At 47.2% G+C, this 26,003-nt stretch overlaps 1 long non-coding RNA gene across 1 annotated transcript in view; it reads right to left on the minus strand.

Annotated features, from left to right (window-relative positions):
- LOC138850216 (uncharacterized) overlaps positions 1-24,847 on the minus strand; it is a 222,428-nt gene extending 197,581 nt beyond the window's left edge. The window contains exon 1 of the long non-coding RNA XR_011389909.1: positions 24,660-24,847. This is a non-coding gene — a long non-coding RNA (uncharacterized lncRNA). The remainder of the gene's footprint in view (positions 1-24,659) is intronic.
- Positions 24,848-26,003: the final 1,156 nt, after the last annotated feature.

Genomic DNA, 26,003 nt, shown 5'->3' on the forward strand with positions numbered 1-26,003 from the left:
GTGCAGCAGCTGGGACTCAAACAAACACTCCAATACAGATGCCAGTGTTGCAAGCAACAGCTTAACCTGTTATACCACAACACCAACTCTGATAAATGTGTATTCTTTTAAGCCAATAAGATTATAGCAATTTGTTAGTCAGCAACAGAAAACCAATATATTCTCTAATAAATCTTAATTGTACCAAATGGCTCAGGAAAAATATCCCAAGGATGTGGCTTGCTTATAAAACTGACAAACTCAAGATACTCAGTTAAATTTTGAAGAAAAGTCATGTCTCAGAAAGAATTGTGGGCTATGTGTTGGTAACTAAAAGAGGTTAGTTAAGTTATGAGTTTTGTGCCAAAAGAACCAGCACTCTAGGAGAAAAAAGATTGTGACAGTTCAAGACCTGAGGATACTCAACCTTCCAAGGGAGGAAGCAGGTGAGAGAGATACTCAGCTCCCTCTGAGTGAATTTTCTCAAGCCCCCTTTATGTACCTCTAAGAAAGATCATGGAAAAGGAAGTGCACCATCCCAGAGGGTAAAGGAAATCAATAGAGCTGATATACCCCATTCCTATCCAGGAAGATCACAATGTCACCATACAGGGTTCCAGAAATGCTGCAGACCAGACTGCCATGGGCCTCCCACTCTCTCTTTCCAAAAGTGAGTGTTGATTAATATTATCATATTCCTATTCTGACACTGCATTTGGAATAGACAGAACAATGTGTATTTTTGGCTCACTGATGTAGTGATAATCCTGGTGTCCATTTCTGTTCTCTTATCCTTAACTCCACAGGACACACCTACTGGCATCCAATGGCATGGACTGAATTTCTTTGCTGGAAGGTTTTCAGTGTCAACATGGAAATCCAGATGTGCTGAGGAATTAATGCGCCTGGGAGCATCCTTCAACCAGTGACTTTGGGGAATCAATGAATAAGTACATGACCCTCAACTAGCTCCAACATTTCTCCAATGAGATTTAGCTCATTTGCCCAGGTCCTTCATTGACAGTCTTCTGTCCTCTTCCTCCCTTCTGTAATCCCCTAGCAGCAGTGCTTCCTCCGCTTCCCAGATGAATCATTTGCACCCGAACCCCCATCTCCAAGTCTCTTTCGAAGGAAATCCAACTGCAGTGATGGCTCTCGAATCTAAGTGTTTGACATTTGGTAGAGACCATGCAGGCATTGCCAAACACCCTATAAGATCCTGCACTTTGATCTTGAAGCAGACTGAGAAAGGGAGCTCTTGAGTTGTTTCCCTTAAGGAGGGAGAAGTTGAGTGTTTCTGCTGGAGTTATGGTAAAGGAATTCAATGTCTTGTGACTACAAGAATGAACTCTCTGTCTTTGTATTTCTCTTCCCTGCAAGAGGATAATACATTCCCTACTCTATTGAACTTAAGAGTAACCATGTGACTTCTTTGGCTCTTACAGCAAGAAGGAAGTAATGACTCATTCCCTGGCAAAAGTTGAAGAATCAGCACATGACTCTATATTTCTTCTCTTTCTGCTAGATGTCTGACCACGTTCCAAGAAGAGATTTCTCCACCATCTGGGTCTGAGAGTGAAGACTTAAAAGTAGAATCTGGCTGACTCAGAGCAGATAGTAATAAACTTTTGTTATTATAAGGCACTGGGATGACTTGTTACTGTGACAGAACCTAGCCTGTTTGGAATGATGTGTTGTTCCCAAACATGGATCTTGGAAAAACAAAGACGACACAAATTCAAAAGAGCAAAACTGACGCTGTGCAGCCACCATTCATATTCTCTCAAAATGACGAGCTTACAAAGAGGAGACTTTGGCTCCTGCAATTTGGAAAGAAAGGCAAGTAGTCTGGCTATTTAGAGGATCAGTAATCATAAGAACAAGAGGGCAAAGCAAAATTATGCCAGTGCCATCATTCAAGGAATTCAGGAACAGTCATTTTTCTCCCCACAGATGGAGTCGTAAATAGTCAGAATATATTATCACAGGGAATCAGAAGACTGTTGCCAGTAATTTAAAATGGAACTTTGGCATGAGAAGTGTTGAAAGAAGAGAATTTATCATGCAAAACTCCCAGTAATCGCTTGTGTTATTTTAGGGTTCCAGGATCAGGAAATCTATGTCAGACACTGTCTCTAATTTAAGCAGGAAAAAAAAGATTTGTTTCAGGAATTTTTTGATAGCTTTTACATCTCAGAGAGACCTGGGTTCAGATGCTAGGCAGCCAAGAATAATGTCTTCAAATCATTGTACATTCCTGGCTTGGTAAAGATACCAATTTCATAACTGCCACTTAATGTGGACACACTAACACAGACCCGGTAGCTTACCCTGCCAATATTATGGGTGATTACCCTGGAACTGAAACTTGGATGAAGCTGGCACATTATCACAACCCATCACCACAAAATCTTGGCAGAGTCAGCCTTTTTAGTGTCAATAATCTGTCAATCAAAACCTAGGATGGGTGGACCCAAAAGACAAAACCAGTGCCATATACAACGGAGCTTAGAAAGAAGATCTGGCATTTCCTTTTTTTTTTTTTTTTTTTGTAGTTAAAAGTGGATTCTGTCTCAAAGATGAAGGGTTCTTCACACAGATGAAGGGAATTAAGATACTGGGTGAAGAAGAATGACAGACATCCACTCTGAGACCCAGCTCCCACATGAACATATAGTGAAAAGGAAGCAGAAATGCAATAAATCCCTTCTCTCCACCTCCTAGATGAATGAATCATCTCATCCCTGAGACTCAAAAGTTCACCCACAAAATAAGTGCCATCCATCTAACTTCCTAGCTGTCTAATTGTCTCTATCTACATAGGTAATCTAGATCTGGATAGCTAGCTCTATAGACACAGACAGAAATACAACTGGTGAGATTTTCATGACTTCAACTAAAACACCTGAGAGGACAATTTTAGGAGTGAAGATGGTTTATTTTGGCTCCTTGTTTGGAGGTTCACATTCCAAGATCAAGTGGCTCCATTGTTTCTGGTATCTGGTGAGGCCAGCAAATGCTGGAGAGCAGATGACATGGCAAGCCAAGAAGCCCACAGACTTATATAACCAAACGTTTCATGAGAACTTCTTTCTGAGGGCAAGACCTTAATGATCCAAAAACTACCCTAAGCCCACCTCGCAGAAACTATAATAATATCAAATCCCCACTCTTCATCCGTCAGCCATTAGCATTAATCCATTAACTGGTAACATAAGACTTCGGGGTTTACATGTCTGCATGAGCTTGGTGAGTAAAATCCTCTTCAAACCAAAACACCATCAATGCATCAACTTTCTATCTATCCTCTAGCTAGGTACCTATCACAAATCCATCCCAAGATTGTTACTTGGCAATGTCTATAACACCACAGATGGTGTTCATGTTTGGATTGGTCCACTATGTTTCTAAAGTGTCTGAATTAATTGCAAACTCTTAAATATTATAAAAGACCTAGATTTTTGTTTGTTTTATTTGTTGAAATCAGACACTTTGGGAATATTGTTTCTTATTTATAGAAAAGGTACCAACTTTCACCACACACCCCTCATCCAGCATCCCATGTCCCTACTTTTCCTGCTGATGTAATTTTCATGCCAGTGATGCATCCTGAGCTTGAATGAGGAGGACTTGAGTTTGATTCTAGCTCTTTCAATTTCCAGCTGTGTGACTCTGGGATGGTGACGTATGTTTTTTTAAGTTTCCATTTCCCCATTTCTCAGAGAATGACTGTGAGTACCATTTGGAACCGGGCATCATACACAATTTGCAAGAGCCCAGAAACCCTTTGTCATCAGGCCTGCAGCTGTCTTCCTCATTTCATCTCCTGCCACTGTTCCCCTTCAGTTTCTGTGCTAGCAACGCTGAACTACAGACCCATCCCACCCTCAGCTCTCCCCACTCCTTCTTCCATACCTTTACATATGCTGTTCTTGCCTCCTGGATTGTCTCTCCTCTTCTTAACCTTTTTTCAAATGCCAGTTCCTCCATGAAGCCCTTCATGATTCCTTGAGACTGAATTGGGAAGGCTCTCTGATCCTTTACACCTTGCTCCAGTCTGTCTCACAGTTTTATAATTTATCTATGTCTCCATTCGGCTGAGAACCATTGAAGGTGGGGTCTTAGGGCCTGAATATGGGGGGGGGGGGGGGGGAGCTGAGCTACTTGATTAAATCTCAAAACAAACTATTGCATGAAAAGTTTTGCTGCAAAAGAATACAGACAGAACACACTACGTTTATATTACAGTTTTTAAACATGCAGGAATATTGGGTATGTTTTAGAAATACCTAAACATGTGATAGAAGTAAAAAAATGTGCATAGAAAAAAAATAAACACAAAATTTGTATCGATGGTTTTCTGGAAAAGGGAGAAGGACAAAATTGGGGGACAGAGAATGCTTCTCTACTCGAAGGCATTACCTTTACCTGTAGTATCCTGTTTCTTAAAATGGATATCATCTTACTGTTGTTTGTACATTTGTTTGTTAAATATTTGAAATAAAGATTTAAAAGAAAGTAAGGAGCATGGGATCTGAAGTGGGAAGGGTCTGGTCTTCATTATTGTTCCTGAGATCCTAGACAATTTACTTTGAGGACCTCAGTTTTCTCATTAACAAAGTGGGAATAAAGAATTGTCCTCGGCTGGCACTGCAGTTCAATAGGCTAATCCTCTACCTAGCGGCGCCGGCACACCGGGTTCTAGTCCCGGTCGGGGTGCCGGATTCTGTCCCAGTTGCCCCTCTTCCAGGCCAGCTCTCTGCTATGGCCCGGGAGTGCAGTGGAGGATGGCTCAAGTGCTTGGGCCCTGCACCCCATGGGAGACCAGGAGAAGCACCTGGCTCCTGCCTTCGGATCAGTGTGGTTTGCCGGCCGCGGCGGCCATTGGAGGGTGAACCAACGGCAAAGGAAGACCTTTCTCTCTGTCTCTCTCTCTCGCTGTCCACTCTGCCTGTCAAAGAAAAAAAAAAAGAGAATTGTCCTCTTGAAGAGATAAATATATATACTCTGATTGGACACTACACCATGTATACATGTATCAAAATATCACAAATAGGTAAAATCCTCAAAAAGCTTAAGGTGAATTAACTTGAGAAAAATCAGAATGTCAGAATGCAAATAAAAAAATGTTCTCAAGGATTTCTTGGAAAGTATACACAAGTACATCTAGGAAGTGAGTGTCCGGTACAGAATCTGGTATGGAGAAAGTGTTCAGGAAATGTGTGCTGTATAAGTTAACAGATACTTAAAACCATTTCAGATGCCCTTACCACACTTCCAGAGCAGCTAATTTATACAGCGTTGTCTTTAAAGTAGAGCATTAGTGAATATCTGAGTGTTGAGAGGAGACAAATATTAAGGCTCCAAGTTGTTCACTTCCCTTCTTTGGATCCTGCTTAATGTTTAAATATCCATCATGAAAATAAATCATGAGCCCTTTAAAAAGAATCACGGATTAAGGAGGGGGTAGCTTCAAACAGGAGGCCCTGTCTCCCTGCAGTGTCCTCCTACTGCCAATCACTTCTCCTCTGCCCTTGACTGACAACTTCAGGAACTTATATAGAGCTACAGGCGATGAGCCTTTGCCTATACTAAGCACAGGGAAAATGCTACAAGCTGCTGCATTTTCCATCCTTTCCATGCTAGCTTGTCCGTCTCAGCACCAAGGACAGCTCCCAGGCTTGCCTCACTTGTGTTATCAAAACTGCCAGCGGTTTCCAAAGTGCTTTGGGAGATACTAGGTCAGCAAAGCAAGCTGAGGCAACGCACATACCCCTGGACCATTTTCTGTTAGCTTCAGCAACAGGGTCTTCTTACTGAAGCTGCTAGAACTCAGAGGCTTTTTTCTTGGTGTTTCCTCCTTGGAATACTAAATAGTTCATTTTAAAAATTCCTCAAACGAGATCATCTGCCAGGCAATGTTCTGCTGGGGAAGAAACATTTTCAAGACAAACTTCTAAACACATATTCTTCAAGTGAAATAGAAGAAGCATCCCTGAAGATGACAGCGCTACAGTTGTGACTTACAATAGGTTGGCCAGGGATAGGCTCTCTGAGGAGCTAACACAGGATCTGGTTGACAAGGAGCTAGCCTGCAAAGAGGGGCCTCCATGGGGAGAGAAAAACGATGTGTGCAAACTGAAAACACTTCTATGAGAGGAAACAGAAAAGGCAGAAGCTCTGAAACTGGAAAGAGGCTGCCTTATTTGAAACACAGATTACAAATAAATTTGGCCTTGGAGCTTTCAGCGAAATAAAGAGGTCAATCAAGGAGGACAGAGAGGCTGCTCAGGACAAGAACAAGCAGGGATTTAGAAGCCATAGTTAAGAGTTTGGGTTTCAGACAGGCATTTGGCACAGCAGTCAAGACACCATGGGGGATGCCTGCATCCCATAGCATTGATCCTGGGTTCAAGTTCTGGCTCCTCCCCTGATTCCAGCTTCTTGTTAATGCACAGCCTGGGAGGCAGCAGGTGATAGCTTAACTACTTGAGTTCCTGCTGTGAAAACCCAGACAGAGTTCTGGGATCCCAATTTGGTCTGATCCAGTTTTGGCTGCTGCAGGCACTTGGGGAATGAATCACCAAAGAAGAGATCTCTCTATGTCTCTGTCTCTCTGCCTTTCAAATAAATAAATACAAACAAACATAGTTTGAGTTTTTACTCAACAAGTAATGAGAAGTATTTGAAATGACTTAAACTGAGAAATGATATAATCAGAGGTATTCTTTAAAAAAAAACACTTTTGTGGTTTTTGGAGAATGGACTGAGAAAAGACAAGTAGTGAAAACAATGAAAGAGGAAAGTGAATTTATGATGAGTTTTGCGTGAACAGGAAAGGGGTGAAATGGGCACAAGTATGGATTCAGGAAATATTCTAAAGGCATATTAGATTATAAGGATGAAAAAAAGGAAGATATGAAAAACAAGTTTGAGGATTCTCATTTGTGCATGTGAGTGAATGAAAATTTCTTTCACTGACTTGAGAGAACAGAATTTCCATCTTTAACCAGAATTTCTGTTTTTGATCCAGTTAAATTTGCAAGAGCAGAGACACACCCAAGGGAAGGTGGCAGCTAACTCACTGCACTGACTTTGGATAGGACATGCACGCAGTTGTCATTTTTATGTAGATTGTATTTAGAACAGTGGTTCTTTTGGAGGGGAGTGGGCATTTTGTGCCCAAGAGGACATTTTCCAGTGTCTGGAGAGAGTTTTGGTTGTCATAACTTGAAGGAAAAAAAGTGCATGCAACAAGCATCTAGTAGGTAGAGTTCAAAATGTTTCTAAATACTCTGCAATGCACAAAATAGCACCAACCATGGAGAATTATTCCACCCAAGATGACCACAGTGCCAAGGTCAAGAACTCTTGAATTCTGGAGATGTCCTACAATCCACAAGAAGGGACTGTTAATGTACAAGAGAAGACAGCTCAGAACTAAAGATTCCCTTTTGGGCTGCTGCTGTTCTGCTGCTCTTATTATAACATTTGCCCCCTCAGTCTCTGGAATTCGAGAGAGCACCCAACCCTTGCAGTCAGACACATCTAGGTTTAAGTCTCAGCTCTATGATTAACCTTGGATAAGTGACTTAGCCTCTCAAGTTTCAAATAATAGTACCAAAAGGGAAACCAAATGATGATTATAAGGTATCAGGACATTGTCTAGAACCAGTAGATACTCAACATACTGTCATGTGCAACCTGGCTCTAATTTTCTGTTTAAGACCTTTGTGCCTGCTCAATCACTCTTTAATCCCAGACTGCCATCTCTGAGTTCTCCATGCCCTATGTAGACTTCTTCATGGCACATTTTACACTGATGGCTCTGAGGATTTATAAGCCCACCCATCTCCACCAGGCAGAGAGCACAGAGCAGATTCTGCTCACATTTACTGAGCATCTGTAACTTGCCCGGACCCTTGCTCTTTTTACTTCCAAATCCATCCAGGGATGTGTCCTGTGGGGTTCCTGGTTTACAACTGCAGTCAGCAATGCTTGATTTACATAAAGCACAAAACAATACCAAACATCTCCCTCCAGCACCTCTCTCTCTCTCTTTCTCTCTCTCTCCTTCCTTGTGCACCATGTGATCCTCCAGTCTCACCACGTGTCTGAAACAATGAGACCACTTGATCTTGGACTGTGAGTCTCCAGAACTGTAAGTGGAAATAGAATGTCTTTCTTCCTGTTTAGCTCCTCTCCAGCATTTTAGTTAAAATCATGAAAAGCTTGCTAAGACACATGCATTGTCTAATTTAACACTGCAACAACTGCATTGGGTGGAAGTTACTATTATCCCCATTTTACAGATAGGAAAGCAAAGTTCAGAGAGGTGAAGCGACTGCTTACTCTCATCCAGGAAGGTACAGCAGAGGTTCAAATGGTGGTCTGACTTGCTACCAATCCCATGCTCTTACCTCCTCTGCAGTACCCAACACTAAAACCCCTATGCCATCACGTTGAGCAACAGCAGGATGTGGCGCCAAGGCAGCCACTAGCCCGGGCAGCTCCTCCGGAGCCATAACTGCTTTATTTCAGCATCAGCCGCTCTTCATGTGCGCCAGCAGCAGCAATGCCACTGCAGCCACTGTGCTCTCTTGCTCACACATACACTGGCTCCAACCTGCCTACACACGTGGGCCTTGGCAGGTGAGAACTCCAAAAAGTTCTGTTTCCTCCACTCAAAATCCAGCACTGTCAACCCCAAGCATTGTGCTTGTCATACTTATTTGTATGCCTGTTCCATAATGAATTTCTGCCACCTGCAGGGGTCCTGGGAGGGGAGCTTCCAGGTCACTGTGGCCTGGCTGACCAGCCTGAGTCCCCAGCCAACCAGCCCTCTGGGCCACAACTCTGGCCAGGCTCACACCTGGGCTTGGCTCAGACACCCACAAAGGCCTCCTGCCAGGAACACCCTGGGGGTCTCCTTGCTGCTCCAGCTGGGCACTTACTGTCCTGCTCCACTGCCCCTACAGAAGTCAAATGGGGACCAGAATGTGGTCTCAGGACAGACAGACCTGTTGGAATCCCAGTTCAAGTGGGGGGGGGGGGGAGAGGATGGGGGCTGGGATTTTATTTAGTAAACATAAATAAATATAGTATGTGATCTAGAAATTCCAGATCGAGGCCTTTATCCACAGTTACTTATACAAATATACACAACAAAACGTGTATGAGGAGTGCTGTTTATCACAACAAAACCAAGCTAAGTGCACACCAACAGGAGAGTGGGTAAAATAAATTGCGTTGTACTCACTTAAGGGTACTTCTCAGAGATGTTAAATATGATTCACATTATCTACATGTATTAGCATGGCTAATTCTCAAAACGTGATGCTGAGAGCTCTTCATGTTGTTTTTTAAATGTTTAACTGACACATAAAAAATTGGAGAAAGGGTGTTTGGCAGGTCCAGGGTACTGCTGGATGGAGAATTAATTTTGAATGTTTTATAGCACAGTAGACTGATTATGGCTGACAAAAATTAATTGTAGATTTCAAAACAGCTCGAAGAAAAGATTTGGAGTGTATTCAGCACAAAGAAATGATACATGGCTGTGGTAAGGGATCTGCCAGCTCAATGTTTAACTGACTTTGTGGTCCTAGGCAAGGTGCTTGAACTCCTACCATCAGTTTTTCCACCTGCAGATTGAGTATGACAATAATTTCACCTAAGAAAGGGAAGGATGTGGAGAATGAAGTGAGATGGTGTTTGACACATAGACCACCCTAATTCATTGTGTTTAATGAATAAATTGACACTAATATTAATTAACAAGAGTGTAAATTAATCACCATGAAGTATTAGGCCTTTCACTCCTTCTCAAACCATAAAATACCCAATGTTCCATCCAGATCTGCTCTCCAGTGGCCCAGTAGGAGGTCATAGTGCAACCTAGAAGTGAGATTCTCATGAAGAGGAACTAAGAGAATGAAGGTAGGTGAGGCACCCAGCACAGCCAGCTGGTGTCCCAGGGCTGCAAGTTGCAGAGTTTGCACCACGCTGTTAAGAGGCTGTTCTCAGATGAGATGTGGGCCTGCCAGGCACACTCTCCACCTGGTCACTGTGAGATGCTCTATGGTTCACTTCCCAACAGTTTGTGGAATTCTTTTTTCTCTAGAATTTATTTTTTTCATCTTTATTGAGGTATAATTGATACACATAAATTGCCTCCATTCAAGGTACACATGCCATTTTGATAAATGTAGACATTATGGAACAGCAACCACAATGAAGATGATTAACATACCCATCACCTCAATTACCTTTGTGGGAGGGGGGAGGGTTCTTATGAGAACAGTTAAGGACTATTTTCCTAGCAAATCTCAAGTCTCATTCGTTACATTCACTATGCTGTATATTAGGTCCCTAGAACAGCTATAACTGCAAGCTTGTACCTTTCACCAACATCTCATTTCCCCTGCGGATTCCCCCCTCAACCCCTGGCACCACCATTCTTTCTGTGTCTGTGAATTAAGGGCTTTGGATTCCACATATAAGCGGAATCATCCAGCACCCATGTTTCTGTGCTTGGTCTTTGGACTAGGCGCAATGTCCTCCAGGTTCACCCAGGTTGATTCAAATGAGAGAATCTCCTCTTCTTTCAAGGTTGAATTGTTAAATAAATAAATCTTTAAAAAAAAAAAAAGTGGGGGAAGAGGGCAGCACTGTGAATTAGCAGGTAAAGCCAATGCCTGCAGCACCAGCATCCCATAGGGGCACCAGTTCAAGTCCCGGCTGCTCCACTTGCAACCCAGCTCCCTACTGGTGCACCTGGGATAGCAGCAGAGGATGACCCAAGTGCTTGGGCTCCTGCACCCATGTGTGAGACCCAAAAGAAACTCCTCGCTCCTGGCTTCAGATCAGCCCAGCTCCAATCATTGTGGCCATTTGGTGAGTAAACCAATGGATGAGCGTGTGCTCGCTCTCTCGCTCTCTCTCTCATACACACACACACACACACACACACACACATGGGGCTAAGGATGGGAACCAGTGACTGGATCAGCTTGGTTTTGCTCCGCCTGGTAATCATCTTCCACAGGTGATCAGGTGTTCCAAACACTGAGACCCAAAGTCTGCCCTAGTGCTACTGAACCAGAAGCCCTGGAGGCATGGAGGCAGGCCCAGCATCTGAACATCTCACAGAGCTCCTCTGGAAAGGCAGTTGGCCCAGCTGGTAAGATGTTGGCTTAGACACCTTTGTCCCACATCGGAGTGCCTGGATTCAGTACCTGCCTCCAGCTCCCAACTCCTGCTTCCTGCCAATATAGACTTTAGGAGGCAGTGCTGATGGCTTAAGTAATTGAGTTTCTGCCCCCAACATGGGAGACCTGGATTGAGTTCCTGGCTCCCAGCCTCAGCTCCCCGGTCACTGTGGGCTTTGGGGGAATTAACCCATGCATGGCAAGTCTTTTTTTCTGTGAATCTGACCCTCCAGTAAATAAAAGAAAGCTCCCTGGGTGAATTTTATGAACACTGAGGCTCCCAAATTCTGTTGTGCAGCCCTTCCCCCTAGAGCTCTAGGTACAGACAAAGGGGTAAGGATTGTGCTCCTGGGTGTGGGTCGTGACAGGGCAGTGATGCAAACACACTTCCAAGGGCCTGGCCCAGGCCAGAGTCAGATAGAGCCTCCAAGAAGAAGGAAACTTGAGCCAAGCAAGCATTAACTGGGCAGAAGAACAGGGGAATTTCTGCCCTTGGTCAGTGGCGGAAGAAAAAGAAACCCAGGAGCCCTGGGCAGCACCTCCATACAGCTGAATGCTGACAACAGCTTTAGGGAGAGCAAAGAAAACAACAGCCCACCTCTTCCCTGTGTCCAAGAACAACTGCTCTGATGATGAAAGTTGGGGGCAGGGGTTTCAGTCCAAACACCTGCACATTGGCAGAGGAGGGAAGATGACCTCCCTGTGACATTTGTCTTCATTTTATTACCTCTTGCCGAATACCTACTTGCACTACACTGTTCTACGTAGAGTACCACATGCAATCCTGGAGGCATAAATGATGGTCCCCAATTTAAGAATGAGGACGTTGAGGCTCAGGGACCTAGCAGTCAGTCAACAGAGTATGGCTGTCACGGGCAAGGAGTCTGGAGCCATCAGCTGGGCTCTTAAAAATGGGTGACCATGGACATGCTTGCTTTCTGTGCCTCAGTTTCCTTATCTGCAAAATAAGGACAGTAGCAACTCAGAGAGTTACAAAGAGACTGAGTGAATGGATACAAATGGCTTTGGAAACTGCTGGGCACATGATAAGTTCTAGAGACGTGTGGGCTACCATGATAGCATCAGTAGCCCCAAGAACAATCCCGAAGTTTTTGCTTGTTCCCACTGTGCAGACAGGAAGATGGGAGAGGGAACACATCTGCCTGAGGTCACACCACTGGCCAGGGGCAGGGTAAGGGGGTGGGGGCCTGACCTCAAAAGGACATGTTTGCTCTTATGCCCCAGTGTCTGCCTCTATCCGTCAGAGTTGGCCTTTGGGAGAGGCCATTGCGGGCAGGAGAGGGGAAGGGCAAGAGGAGGTTCTGGAGACTGAATGTGGGGTCGGGACCTCACTCTGCCATTCAGCAGCTGGTCAGCCTCAGGCGTGTTGACATTTTGGCCTCATTTGGGAAGCAGGAATTATAATATGACTGATCTGGGAGAGCCACAAGGCACAAAGCGTTCATAGATGGCTATACTTAAACAGTGTTGACATCCAGAAAGTTCTGTGTTCACTACTGCCGGTCCATGTTTCTCTATGCAGAACACAGATGCCGGATGCATTGCAGGATGTTTGGAAAGCAAGACAGGTTATGCTGTACATGCTATAAGCTAAGGAACAGTCACAGAAAATTCTGTGCCTCCCTCTGTCATTAAACACAGCGACACGTCTACAGCAAAACATGCAACTGTCACACCGAATGGAATCACTATATTGCTTCTCTGCAGTTCAGGTTTCTCACTTAACAGCAGGGCTTGGTAACCTTTTCTGTAAAGGGACAGATAGGAAATCTTTTAGGCTTTGCAGTCATGCAGTCTCTGTCACGTGGTCGTGGTTGCTGAGCTGTGGCTTATGGTATTACACAACCATTTTCCGTTCCAGAGCTCTGAGGAGCTGGGAATTCCACAGAAAGCACTGTGGCCTGAGACCACTGCTTGTTTCTCACCATTTCTTCCAATCAAAAGCTCTGAAAACTCTATTCTGCGAATGTGATGAGCAGAAGCCCAGAAAACAATTTCTTCCAGCACTAGCCACAGTTTGTTTGGTAAAGCAAAAGCTTTTTCAGGGCTTTAATTTATTAATTTGAAAGGCAGAGTTAGACACACACACACACACATACATACAGATCTTCCATCCTCTGGTTCATTCCCCTGATGGTGGCAATGGCCAGGGCTGAGTCAGGCCAAAACCAGGAGCCAGGAGCTTCACCCGGACCTCCCACATGGGTCAGGGCCCCAAGTACTTGGGTCATCTTCTACCGCTTTCCCAGGCACATCAGTAGGGAGCTGGATTAGAAGTGGAGCAGCCAGGACTCGAAATAGTACTTATTTGGGATGCTAGCATCTCAGACAGCGACCTAACCTGCTACACCACAACGCTAACCCTTCCCCTTCCCTTTTTAAAACACTTTATTTTGTAAAGCAAAATCTTTCCCATAAACATAGTTCCAAGGGAGAAGGGGTTATGACAAGTGGCACAGGGAGTTACCAGGGGCTCCCGGAGCAGAGGAACCTGTGATTGCCAGTCGGATAGTGAGAAAATGTACAATTTCCATCACATCTGTAAAGACACTAACAGCCATGAACTTCCATGGCAGCCTCTGGGAGGGTGGGGAGTGTCAGCCACTATACCAGTGATTCATATTTTAAAGAAAACCAATTGATACACCAGCCCTGTGCTGCCACCCCAGAGAAGAAGCAATGTCACTTCCGATGCAGTCCGGTATGTGCAGCTGTGTTCTGGTCAGTGTTTCATGTTGACCTAGCTCTGAGCACATCTTCCCAGCTTTCCCAGAATCCATTTTATCATCAAGGAGGGCTACAGGAATGATGCCTATGAGTCTCCTTGAGATGCATCAAAGATGAGCATTTTGCTCCTGCGGGACCCAGCCCTTAGCACAGGAGAGGGAGTCAGACCGAATTCAGCCCAGGCTACAAAGGAGCCACTTTCAGAGCGGTGTGTGGGGCTCCCCTTCCAGCACCTGTGGGGAGCAACTCGGACTAGACTGTTACTCGAATTAAGACTTATTCTATGCATCTGCTCTCCCACAATATGGCGCTGGGAGAGGAGGAAACAGCTTCTACGCAGCTGCCTCCAGTTCAACCAATAAACAGCAGGACCTGCTCCTGATTGCAGGAGAGCAGCGTACTCGGCGTGTGGGTAGCAGAGTTGGGATTGGTGGAAGAGGACTATAAAGGAGGAGAGAGACAACATGCACCAGGAACATCTAAGGGGAACATCTATCTGAAGGAACACCTGTGCAGCCCCCGAGAGAGCCGGCCGGCGGTGTGCCGCTCCCCCGCGGAAGTGGGGAAAGTGGCAGGGGGAACCGCCCTTCCACGGAGGTGGAAGGGACGGTAGCCAACCCGGGAAGAACCAGCAGCAAACCTGGGAAGGGCCGAGCAGACAAAAGAACAGCGCAGGGTCCTGTGTCGTTCCTCCACGAAGACGGGGAGCGACAGCACCCAGGCTGTCTGTTAGAGGTGCCTGGTGCTGCCTGCAGAGGCTGCGAGTCAATCAAGAAAGGACTCCTCTTAGGGTCAGAGGGTCAGACAAGCATGAACTTGAACTTGGCGGCACCCCTACAAGTTGTGTGACCTTAGGCCTCAGTTTCCACATCTCTACACCAGGGACGCTCCCTGTCTCTCATCAGGTTACTCAGAGGCTTAAATGGCTGATCGCTCATGGAAATTCCCAGCAACAGGTCCCTAGCTGGCATTATGTCATTTCAACAGATACCCACCCAGGACCTACTAAGTGCCGGACAATCAGGGCTGGGAATTCTGGAAGAACAGGACAAAAGTGGCCCTGATTTTACGATGTCTTCAGAGCAGTGAAGGAGAGGGCAAGAGACACATAAAGTAATGCATCTCCCCAAATCGTGACAAGTGTAAAGAAGATGGGGTAACCTGGGAGACAGTGAGTGTGGGGGAGGAGCCTCTCCAGCACAGTGGCAGCTCATCTGCAGCATGAGCAGAAGTTAAATGGGAAAGAGGGGCCCATGGAGACTTTGTTGCCAAGGGGAGAAGGTACCTAAGTCCCAGGCAGGAAACCACCAGGCCATGCCAGAACCTCCCAGAAGCAGTGTGGCTGCAGAGGCTTCTCCAAAGAGAAGCGACCTTGGCTCCATTTCTTAGCCTACACTCAGTGCTCAGTGAATAATGTTTGTCCTTATTCCATGTGTGGCACTGAACCACGCTAGGCTGTAAGTTGTGAATAATTTATGTCCCTTTCCATTAAACTCATCAGCCACAGCTTCGTGAAGTCCCAGGTTGAACTCAAAAAGCCAGCTCAGCTCTTACACTGCAGCTGAGCCTGTGCCCGGCTCTTACATCACTTCCTGCTCCCCGCCCCACTCCCAGCCACCCCTCAACCTCAACCTCGGCAGCCTTTCTCAGACTCCAAGTCTCCTCCCTGCCCGTTCCCCTTGCCAGTTCTGCCTTTCCTCTCCCTCCTCCATGCATATATACTGACTTTGCTCATTCACTCAACCCATTTAATAATTGCAGTTCGATGTGCAAAGAGGGAAATATGGTAAAGGGGATGAGGATGAGCTTGGGAATTAAGCAACTACAGAAGACTATCCCACCATCGCCTGTGGGATGTCTGTGACATGTCGCTCACATGTCTGTGACAAGTGACTTCCCCATTTGCACCTCAATTCCTCATCTGTGAAATGGAAATTACAAGAGTACCAGTATCACAAGATTGCAGTAAAACCCACACAGGGTAAGTGCTAGACCAAAACCAAGAGCCCAGAATGCCATTCAGGTCTCCAACATGAGTGGCAAGGGCCCTAGCCCTTGGGCCATCATCTATTGCTTTCCCAGGAACATTAGCAGGGAGTTGGATCAGAAGCAGGGGCAACTGGAACTGGACCTGGCACTTCCATCTGGGATGCCAGTGTTGCAAGCAGCAGCTGAACCCAGTGTACTACAACACTGGCCCCTGAAGTCTGTTTAGTGAACAATATTTAGTGTGAGTTACTGCACATCGCTCTTGCAAATAGCCTATGGCATGGAAATAGACACAAACTCCTATAGTTTTGAAACAGCACTGAAAAGGCTTCGCTTGGCCATGCCACATTCTAGAAACCAGAGCAGCTGCCATCATCGCCTCTCTGGACTTCCAATCTCTCATCTGGGAAAAGGCTAACAGCTACTACATTTGCTGGCTGTGAGCATTAAATGAGATGGTTTGTATCAAAGCATCCTGAATGCTGTAGAGAGAGAGAGAGATGCTGAAAAGGAGGCAATGAGCATGGCATGTCCCTGGCAGGCAGGAACTCCTCCCCCCCACCACTACCAACTCCAAACCCATCAAACACGCCCAAAGTAGGAATTAGCCCAGGCAGACAATCACCCCAAATTTGGTCTCTCCAGAAGCACTGGAAAAAAGCTTGTCTCTCTCCTTCCTTCCTTCCTTCCTCCCTCCCTCCCTCCCTTCCTTCTCCTCCTCCTCTTCCTCCTCCTCCTCCTCCTCCTTCTTCTTCGCTCGCTCTCTCTCTCTTTCTCTCTCCCTCTCTCTTTCTTAGTTCAGTTCCCATTGCCTCCATACTAATCAATCCTTCTTGGTCACCAGGCCCAAGAGAAATGTGGAAATGGCAAGACAGAGAATGGTTTCTTAGAGTGTGTTTCCTCCCAGGAGCCAATAAAATCATGCTTTATTTATAGACCACTGGATTCCACCACAGACCTGGTGAGCTTAGGGCTAAAAGGACTTTGCCAAAAACTCTGAAGAAGCAGGGTCTAATTGCAAGTGCTCTAGGGGAAAGTGTCAAACATGCGTACTTTTTAACACCAGCTGGATAAGATAGGTCTGCTTCCTGCTGACATGAGTTGGAACAAACAAGCGCACATGAGCCAAGCACTAGGGCTGGAGGGAAGAAAACGCTTCCCTCTCACCAGAGATTAAAACCTGCTAGGACCCATGGGCCACATCCAGCCCATCCACAGACTGCCAGGGGCCAATAGGATGCTCCCTTTTAATTGAATCGCTATTTTTTACATTGGGAGACTTTAATTAAAATCTGGATTTCCAACTCCTCTTGAATAATTGGAAGATGACCAACACGACACCTGCTTCTCACAGGGCCAAAAACTGATTTAAGCGAAGAGGAGTTGCCCTCCCCACCTCAGGCAGCCCCTGCAACATCCATATCTCCCTGCTTGTGTCCTGAAGGCACGGAGATGTTGTCTTTAGAGGGCAGCTGTGTCACCTCCCCAGCACGGCTGGACTGCAGCTTGTGATTTCCATAATACAATGAATTACTTGTGAATTTTATCATATAAAGTCCCAAGTTACATAAATATAAATATTAGCATGGCAATTCAAGACATTTTATGGGGGCCAGCACTGTGGCATAGTGGCTAAAGCCACTGCCTGCAGCACCGGCATCCCACATGGGCACTGGATTGACTCCCGGCTGCTCCTCTTCCAATTCAGCTCTCCACTGATGGCCTGGGAAAGCAGTGGAAGATGCCCAAGTCCTTTGGCCCCTGCTACCTGCGTGGGAGACCCAGATGAAGCTCTTGGCTCCCGGCTTCAGATTGGCCCAGGTCCAGCCATGATGGCCATATTGGGAAGTGGACCAGAGGATAGAAGATCTCTCCCTCTCTCTCTCTGTCACTCTGTGTGTGTGTGTGTGTCTATAACTCTGCCTTTCAAATAAATAAATAAATCTTTTTTTTTTTAAAAAAAAAAGGATTTTATGGTTGACCTCAACATAGGATCCTGTAAAAGATCCCAGAGCATCTTGCATCTTAGTCAGTTTTCTGTGGCCTACAGCAAAATGCCAGCAAGTAGGCAGCTTACAAAGAGTAGAAACTTATTCAGATTATGGTTCTGAAGGCTGGGAGTTCAGGAACATGGTGTTGGCATCCACTTGGCGTGTGGACGCTACTGCCTGCTGCACCACCTGGTGGAGACAGGCAAGTGTGCTAGCTAAGATCGCTCTTCCTCCTCTGATAGTCACTGTTGCCATCGTGGGGACCCCACCCTCATGACCTCATCTAACTAATCACCTCCCAGAGGCCCCACCCTCAAAGATCATGGATTTGAGGATTACATTCCCAACACATGAACTTTTAGGGGACATGTTCAAAACCATAGCACTGTAAAATTGTGTGTGTGTGTGAATCCATCAAACAACACATTGGCCTGGTGTCCTTGAACTGGTTCTTCTGTCTGTTTCACCCAAGGCCATCACTTTGGGCACCAAGTCTCCAAATCCCAACTCCCGCCTCCTCGTCAATGAACCTGTGCACTCACTGTCATGTGGGTAGAAGGGCAGAGTGGGGAGGAAGCCCAGGACAATGGGGGAAAATTGTGTTCAAGGCGAATATATGCACAATGTAATCTAGTCTCATCTCCACACACTTAGCAGAATATGACAGAGAGAAGACAATTGTAATTACAATTCATAATGAGGGAAATGGAAAATTTTGCTAAGATGAAGTTCTTTCAATGTTCTGAGGGATGCTCTTCCTAGATTTATCACATTTAAATACAAGAAGGGACCCCAGACAATTGTAGGGAAATCTCCTTGTTTTTCTTATTGCCAACAATACCATATGCTTCCAAAAACAGTGTAATATCACGTCTCCCAAACTTCCTTAATCCCTGTGCACCTGTGAGCTCAATGAGACGAGCAATTACTCCAGTGGCACTGCCTCATTTCCACCGTGATTGGCACGAGACAACAATCCCTGGCATAGCTCCCACCGGCATAGTCCCCCAGCATAGTTCCCACCCCAAGTATTTCCAGAAGACCCCTGAAGACTCTCCTGTGGGTTCGTATTCCAGTTCCGTGCCTGGCAACTCTGGCTTCTCTCCACTCTCCCACCAGCCTTCCCAGTCCCACCCTGCAGAAACAGTCTTCATGCATATGTCCACGTCTCCTCTGGGCACCACTTTGCTCCACAGGCTGGCTCCAGAAGTCTACTCACTGCCTGCTGCATGGTTGCATCATCCACAAAGTCAGTTTCTAGGACCCAGAAGTTCCCACTGGCCCCACCCACTGTCACTCTGTCTGCTGGGTGTCATTTTCCTACCTGAGAAGAGCATCCTCCCAGAGTGGTCACCATGGGATAGCAAACAGCACCACCACTGCTCTTCCAGACACAGCCGTGGGCCCAGGCTGGCTGCCAGTTCTGTCACTGGAGCTCTCTGAGATCCCACTGATCTGAGGGGCAGGACCCTTCCTCACTGACCAGTGTAGCCTCAGTGGCCACGAGAGATCCCCTGAATTCACTCTGAGTCACAGTCACAGAATGCATAGCAGAATTGGGTGGACGAAAAACTCTATCCCTTTGCACGAGCAGGAGACCCCTCCTAGAGCCACTTGGACTCCAATCTGTGACTGCAAAAAATCTCTGGCATTTGCTCCTGGCAGCAGGTGCATCTCTTCTAGAATCCAAACTCGCTTCTAAGCAGCTGGTCAAGCGGCATTTTGATCAGGTGCTATCTTGCTGCTTTTGGTCCCTTTAAGGGCCTGGTTTACCTCTAAGGACCAACACTAGGTTACTATGCATCAACTTTGCAACAAGAAACATGGCAGGTCTGCCCATGTCACTTTAACAGTCCTAGGGTGAACTGAGCACCAACTCAGTTCCCATGGAGGTAAACCCATCAGACACCACCGTGAGCAGCAGCTCACCAGTAGAGCACCTCCTGGGCACCAGGCATGTGAAACCAGAAGATTGAGGGTTCGAGTCCCTTCATGGTCGCCATATGATATAGGAATTTGGCTCCCTAAAATATATCGGAATATGGACCCTTAAAGTTCCCCAAAAGTCCCATCTGGGGTGCCATATGATACTGGAATTTGGGGTGCCATATGATATCACTTTATGTTTATTAATAAATTCCCAATATTAATAAGCCCGTGTGGGTTCTTGCATAATATTCAGAGAAGAATTCTGAACACCAGTATAAATTAACGAGGCAGCACGGTACATTTTAAGCTTTTATTTAGTGTGAAAGATGCATAGGACAGTGAGGGCTTTATCTATAGGAGAGGTAGATCTGGGTTCATATCGAGTACCAGGAACCAGCCACATGGAAGAACATCCAGGCCAGGAAGCATGGGGTGGCTGCGCAGGGCTACAGCCAACCCCCTACTGGCAAGAGGCCAGGGTGAGGAAAAAGGAGAAAGAGCCAGACACACCATATCCCAGGCTTTTCATCCACTTTCAAGGAGGGATGGTTAATTAACCTGATTGGCTGGTGGGTGCTCAGATGTGGCCAGGCAGGGGCATGAGGTCACACAGGGGCATGGTGAAGGTGTTACCGGAGGGAAGGCCTCAGAAGCCTTGGGGTTCTTGTTTTCACGCAAGAAAGAGACAGAGAGCAGAGTGATAAGGCTTTATTGGGGATAGGGCATCCATCAGAACGGAAGGGACAGAGAGAAGGGGAGAGCAAGGTTACATGATTGAGCGGAGATAAAACACCTGCGCAGGCCAGGTGGGCAGCTCAGCAGAGAAGCAGAGGGCTTAGTGCGCAGTCCCTTTGGATTCCCTAGGTTTTTAAGAGTCTGTTTACCCACCTCCCCCTCTCCTCCAGGACAAAGGATAGAGAGTTGTGGCGGAAATTAGCAAATTCCTCCCCAGGTTTGCTGGCACTCAGGCACAGGAGAGGGGCCTCCCTTAGGGCACATATGAGAAGGTTTTACTGCCCCATGTTATCAGGTAACCCCTTTGGTCCTGAGGAGAGAGAATTCTCCTGGGAGCTTTCCTTGGGAGAAGGGCTTGGACCACCTGGGAGGTTATCAGGGTCTGGGCAGGACTTTGAACTGTAAGATGCTGGGCTTTGAGAGCTTCTGCAGTGGGTGCTGGTCTTCAGGCCTTCCTCATACACACATAGGCTCAATTTCTGACTTCCTACCTAACAAAGGTGTGGTCTCCCAGCTCACAAACCTAATCAATGTTAACCTGGATGCCAGCCTACTTCATTTGCACAGCTCAGAGCATGCACACAGTTCCCCACATTTCACAGAGGCTCAGGACATTCCTGCTGACCTCTCAGCCAGCAAAGACAGAATTTCAGTCACCACTAAGAACCAGCATTCCTGCCCAGGCTACAGGGCTCCAGGAAGAAGTTCTCGCCAAAGATTCCAAAACCTCACTGTCACCAGCATTTGTCAGGTTTCTGATTTACAGAAAGTTCATTTTGATTTTCCTGCTTATACGGTAGTTTCTGTCGTTCCTTGTAACTTTAAAAAAAAAAAATAGTTTATTTGGAGATTAGAAGCCCAAGAGCATGGTGCTGCCTATGGTTAGGGCCACTGGCAGAGCTGTACTGTGGCACAGAGCACCACCATGTGAGGGAGTGCAAGTACACATGTTTGGGCCTCACTTCCTCTTCTCATAAAGCCACTCACGTAATCATGGGGGCCCCACCCTCACAATCTCATCTACTCCTGATGACCAACCAAAGGCCCCACCTCCAAATACTTTTTTTTTTTTTTTTTTTTGACAGGCAGAGTGGACAGTGAGAGAGAGACAGAGAAAGGTCTTCCTTTTTGCCGTTGGTTCACCCTCCAATGGCCGCCGCAGCCGGCGCACCACGCTGATCCGAAGGCAGGAGCCAGGTGCTTCTCCTGGTCTCCCATGGGGTGCAGGGCCCAAACACTTGGGCTATCCTCCACTGCACTCCCTGGCCACAGCAGAGAGCTGGCCTGGAAGAGGGGCTACCGGGACAGTATCCGGCACCCCAACCGGGACTAGAACCCAGTGTGCCGGTGCCACAAGGTGGAGGATTAGCCTACTGAGCCACAGCGCCTGCCCCAAATACTTTCAACATATGAATCTGGGAAGTAAATTTCCAATGCATGAAATCCCAGGAAGCATTCAAACCTTAGCACTGTCCAATTTCCTGACTATGATGGAGTTCTGAGAGAATAATGACCACCTTTGGAACTATATGAATCAAGGAGCATTTGAAAGTAAAATGCAAATTTTGGCTGAAATGCAAGCCCAATTCTCCAATCTTTGAGGCATAAAATTTACAAAAGAGCCTGCCCAGAATAGCAGCGAGGAAATGGGTTTAGCATTGCAAATGTGGGCTCCTGTTGGGATCTGAAGCCAACCTCTGCTGTCTGGGATGGTGCTGATGTCTGGTACCCCTCATCCTGTAACTGGAATCTTGGTTTTTCCATTATTCAAAAAGGATGGCAACCTCCCCACTGGGGCTTTGCACTCAGCCATCCAGGAGGTTTTTTAAGTGTTAGGAAGTCAGAAATTAACCATCTACAGTAATCCAGCATCCACATTTCAAAGTCACCCCATAACCTTCCAGGTGCAGGCCAGTATCTGCACTTCAAAGTCCTACCCAGACCCTGGTAACCTTCCAGGGGGTCCTGCCACTTCCACCTGGCCTGATAAACAGCCTTCCTCTAAGGCAGGCACCCTAGCTCCCTCTGTCTGACAACTTCAGTGGAAAACTCAGAGAGGAATTTGTTTCATATTTACACCCAACAAGTCCTTTGTTTGGAGGAGAAGGAGAGGGGGAGAGAAAAGGCAGGAAGGCAAGACCCACCCCCTTGGAAACCAGCCTAAACTTGACCTAGGCATCCTCTCTCAGGTTGTCTGGAGAGGTGCCTGTCCGCTCTTGTGGATGTCCCCACCCTGATAAACTTTGCTTTCCACTGCTCTCTCATGTCGGAATTCTTTCTTGCGCAATGACAAAGACCCTTAGCTTCTTTACCAGTGACGTAAGTAAATACCTTCTGGGCCAGGTGCTGTGCTGGGTGTGTATATGACAGAAATGGATCACACACATTTTCATTCTTGTAAATTCTATAATACAATGAATTGTGAATTTTATCATATAAAGTCCTGAGTTATATAAATATAAATATAAGCATGGCAATTCAAGACATTTCATGTGGGGGCCAGGTAAAGCCGCCGCCTGCAATGCTGGCATCCCATATGGGCACCAGTTCGAGTCCAGGCTGCTCCATTTCCAATCTCTGCTATGGCCTGGGAAGGCAGTGGAAGAGGGCCCAAGTCCTGGGGCCCCTGCACCCATGTGGGAGACCTGGAAGAAGCTCCTGGCTCCTGCACAGCTCCGGCCATTGCAGCCAATTGGGAAGACCTCTCTCTCTCTCTTTCTCTCTCTTTCTCTCTCACTGTCTCTCTGCCTGTCCTTCTGTGTGTAACTCTGACTTTCAAATAAATAAATAAATCTTTTAAAAAGAAAATATAAGAAGCTCCTGGTTGCAGAGGAAGGCAGATAGAGCTAGGACAGCATTTCATCGGGAGAGTCTATATTCCAGGTACCAAGCCTGTGCTCTGCGTACAGGATCCCAACCCAGCTTCACAGCCCTGCAAGTCGCTTCTGTTATTGCCTACATAGAAACTGGGACGGGCAGACACCCTCACTGCTTACTGAGATAGCGGGCTTTGAAGTTCAGCTGCCCACTGAGGCACACCCTGGGGGGTGGCAGGTGATAGCTTGGTGTTGAGCGCTTGCCACCCATGTGGGTGACCTGAACTGAGGGGTAGCTTTGGGATCCGCAAGGAGGGAAGGCCTACACTTCCGGGAATGATGAGTTCCTACCTGTACTTCCAGGGAAAAAAGTCCTTGTCAAGGTCCCTGCGGGTGCCTAAAGGTCAACCAATGAGGATCTGACCCGCCTCAACCTTTAACCCCCACGCCCTGAATCTATAAAAGGAGCACTCCCAATCTCTGACGCAGGACTTCCCCGGCCCCCACCCTGTTGCTCTGTTGGAACCGGGGAACCTCGCCCGGGAGCGGAACCCCAATAAAAGCCTGTGAATTAACTGATTCGTCTGCCTGGGAAGATTTGTTAGGCGCCGGACACCTTGCACTGAGTTCCCAACTCCCAGCTTCATTCTGGCCCAGCCCTAGCCATCTGGGGAGAAAATCAACGCATGGGGGGCTCTCTCTCTCCCTCTGATTTCCAAATAAACAAATAAATCTTTGACAACTAGGAAACTAACTCTGGCAGCATGCAATACACTGTCGGAAGTCGCACAGCCAAGAGGAGAATCTGTGACTCCAGCCCGGCCAATCACCGCACTATCAGGGCCACGGCAGAGGAACGGGCAGAGTACGTTCGGGTCCAGAGGAAAGAAGGGGGCAACTCAATGCGGGAAACCAGCGGGGAGGAGCGGAGCTTCCGGGCAGTAGTGGCGCTTGCTCCCAGCTCAGTGGGATCCAGGCGCGTGTCCCCAGGGCTCAGGAAGAGAATGGGACCCGCATGAGAGAAGACAGCGGGCTCAGGGTGGAAGGCGTACTGGAGAGAAACCAGCCGGCTGGAATGCAGGGGATGTGGGGCCGGGGCACACAGGAGGCCGGCAGAGAAGGCCTCCATCTCCCTCCCTGAACCTCAAGGGACGCTTCCACTGAAGGGAAACTGGAAGAGCTTGGAAGCTGCCTTAGAACGAAGCTCTCTGCCGCCTTCCCCAACAAAACGCTGGCAGGAGCTCCCGCCGAAGTTCCCTTACCTGCCTGAGAGACGTTCTTCCAGAATTGCATGGAACCCAGAAGATTAAGCATCACAGAAGAGACCAAGAGTGGCCCGGACAGCAGGCAGGCGCTTCCCCCTGTCTTCTGAGCGCCTTGGGGGAGGACCTGGGACAGAGAATCAGCATACCACGTAGAACACCTGTTGCTGGTGCAGCTCAACCCGCGCCCTTCCGGTACCGCCCCTCCCGGTACAGCGTGCTGCGTCACTTCCTTCCGCAGAGCCGCAAGAACACTGCCTAGTCTTGGACTGACTCCTTTCCTCTGAAATTCATTCCCGCCCCCTCTAGCTTTCCTATGTCCCCTACACTTTCCTTTCCCTTTTTTTGGACAATATTTATGCCGGGGCCATTCTTTGAGTTTCCCCTTCTCCATGCCTCCTGTGTACAGGTGCACGTTAATAAATGTGTTTGCCTTTTCTCCAGGACTCTGGCCAAGACAATTGTGTTTCTTTGGGAAGAATTTCCTTCAGGCAGGTAAAGGAGTGCCTCCCTGGATTTGAGGCGGCGGCAGTGAGAGGGACCAGTGGAAGTGGGGAAGAGAAACAAGAGACTGCTGGAGAGATCTTCATTTTAAAACAGCTTCCTGGAATAGCGCTGTGGCTTAGTAGGCTAAGCCTCTGCCTGCAGTGCCGGCATCCTATATGGGCACTGGTTCGTGTCCCGGCTGCTCCACTTCTGACCCAGCTCCCTACTGATGGTCTGGGAAGGCAGTAGAAGATGGCTCAGGTGCTTGGGACCCTGCACCCGCGTGGGAGACCTGGAAGAAGATCCTGGTTCCTGGCTTTGCATCAGTCCAGCTCCTGCCATTGCAGCCATTGGGGGAGTGAACCAGTGGATAGAAGATCTCTCTCTCTCTCTCTCCCCCTCTGTCTGTAACTCTACCTCACAAATAAATAAATAAATCTTTAAAAACAAAAAATACTAGCTTCCAAGTCCTTCCAATTTCCTTTCATGCAATGGGCTGGCAGGGCAAAGCCTGGCACCTTGCACTGTCATTTCCTGAACCCCCCAGTGCAGGAAGGGTGGGGACATCAGTACAACTTCTCCTGCTTCCTAACTGTAGGACCCAAGTACCCGTCTTAAGTTCACGAGCACCCCTTTCTTCTCTGGGATATGATCTGGAGAGAAAGCCTCAAAAAGCCCACCAGAGACAGAATTTCAATGGTGAGAATGAGTCTGAAGGGGGCCAGCCTTGTTTCTGGAAGCTTGTACTGGAGGCTCAGAGCCTTAGTGGTGCAGGCCGAAATGAAGACACCGCGGCGGTTTCTCAGGCTGCACCTGCTGCAGACATAGGGGTGACTGACCCCTTGGGCTGTGGAGAGC

The sequence above is a fragment of the Oryctolagus cuniculus genome, chromosome 6 (assembly GCF_964237555.1).
Source record: "Oryctolagus cuniculus chromosome 6, mOryCun1.1, whole genome shotgun sequence".
Classification (NCBI taxonomy): domain Eukaryota; kingdom Metazoa; phylum Chordata; class Mammalia; order Lagomorpha; family Leporidae; genus Oryctolagus; species Oryctolagus cuniculus.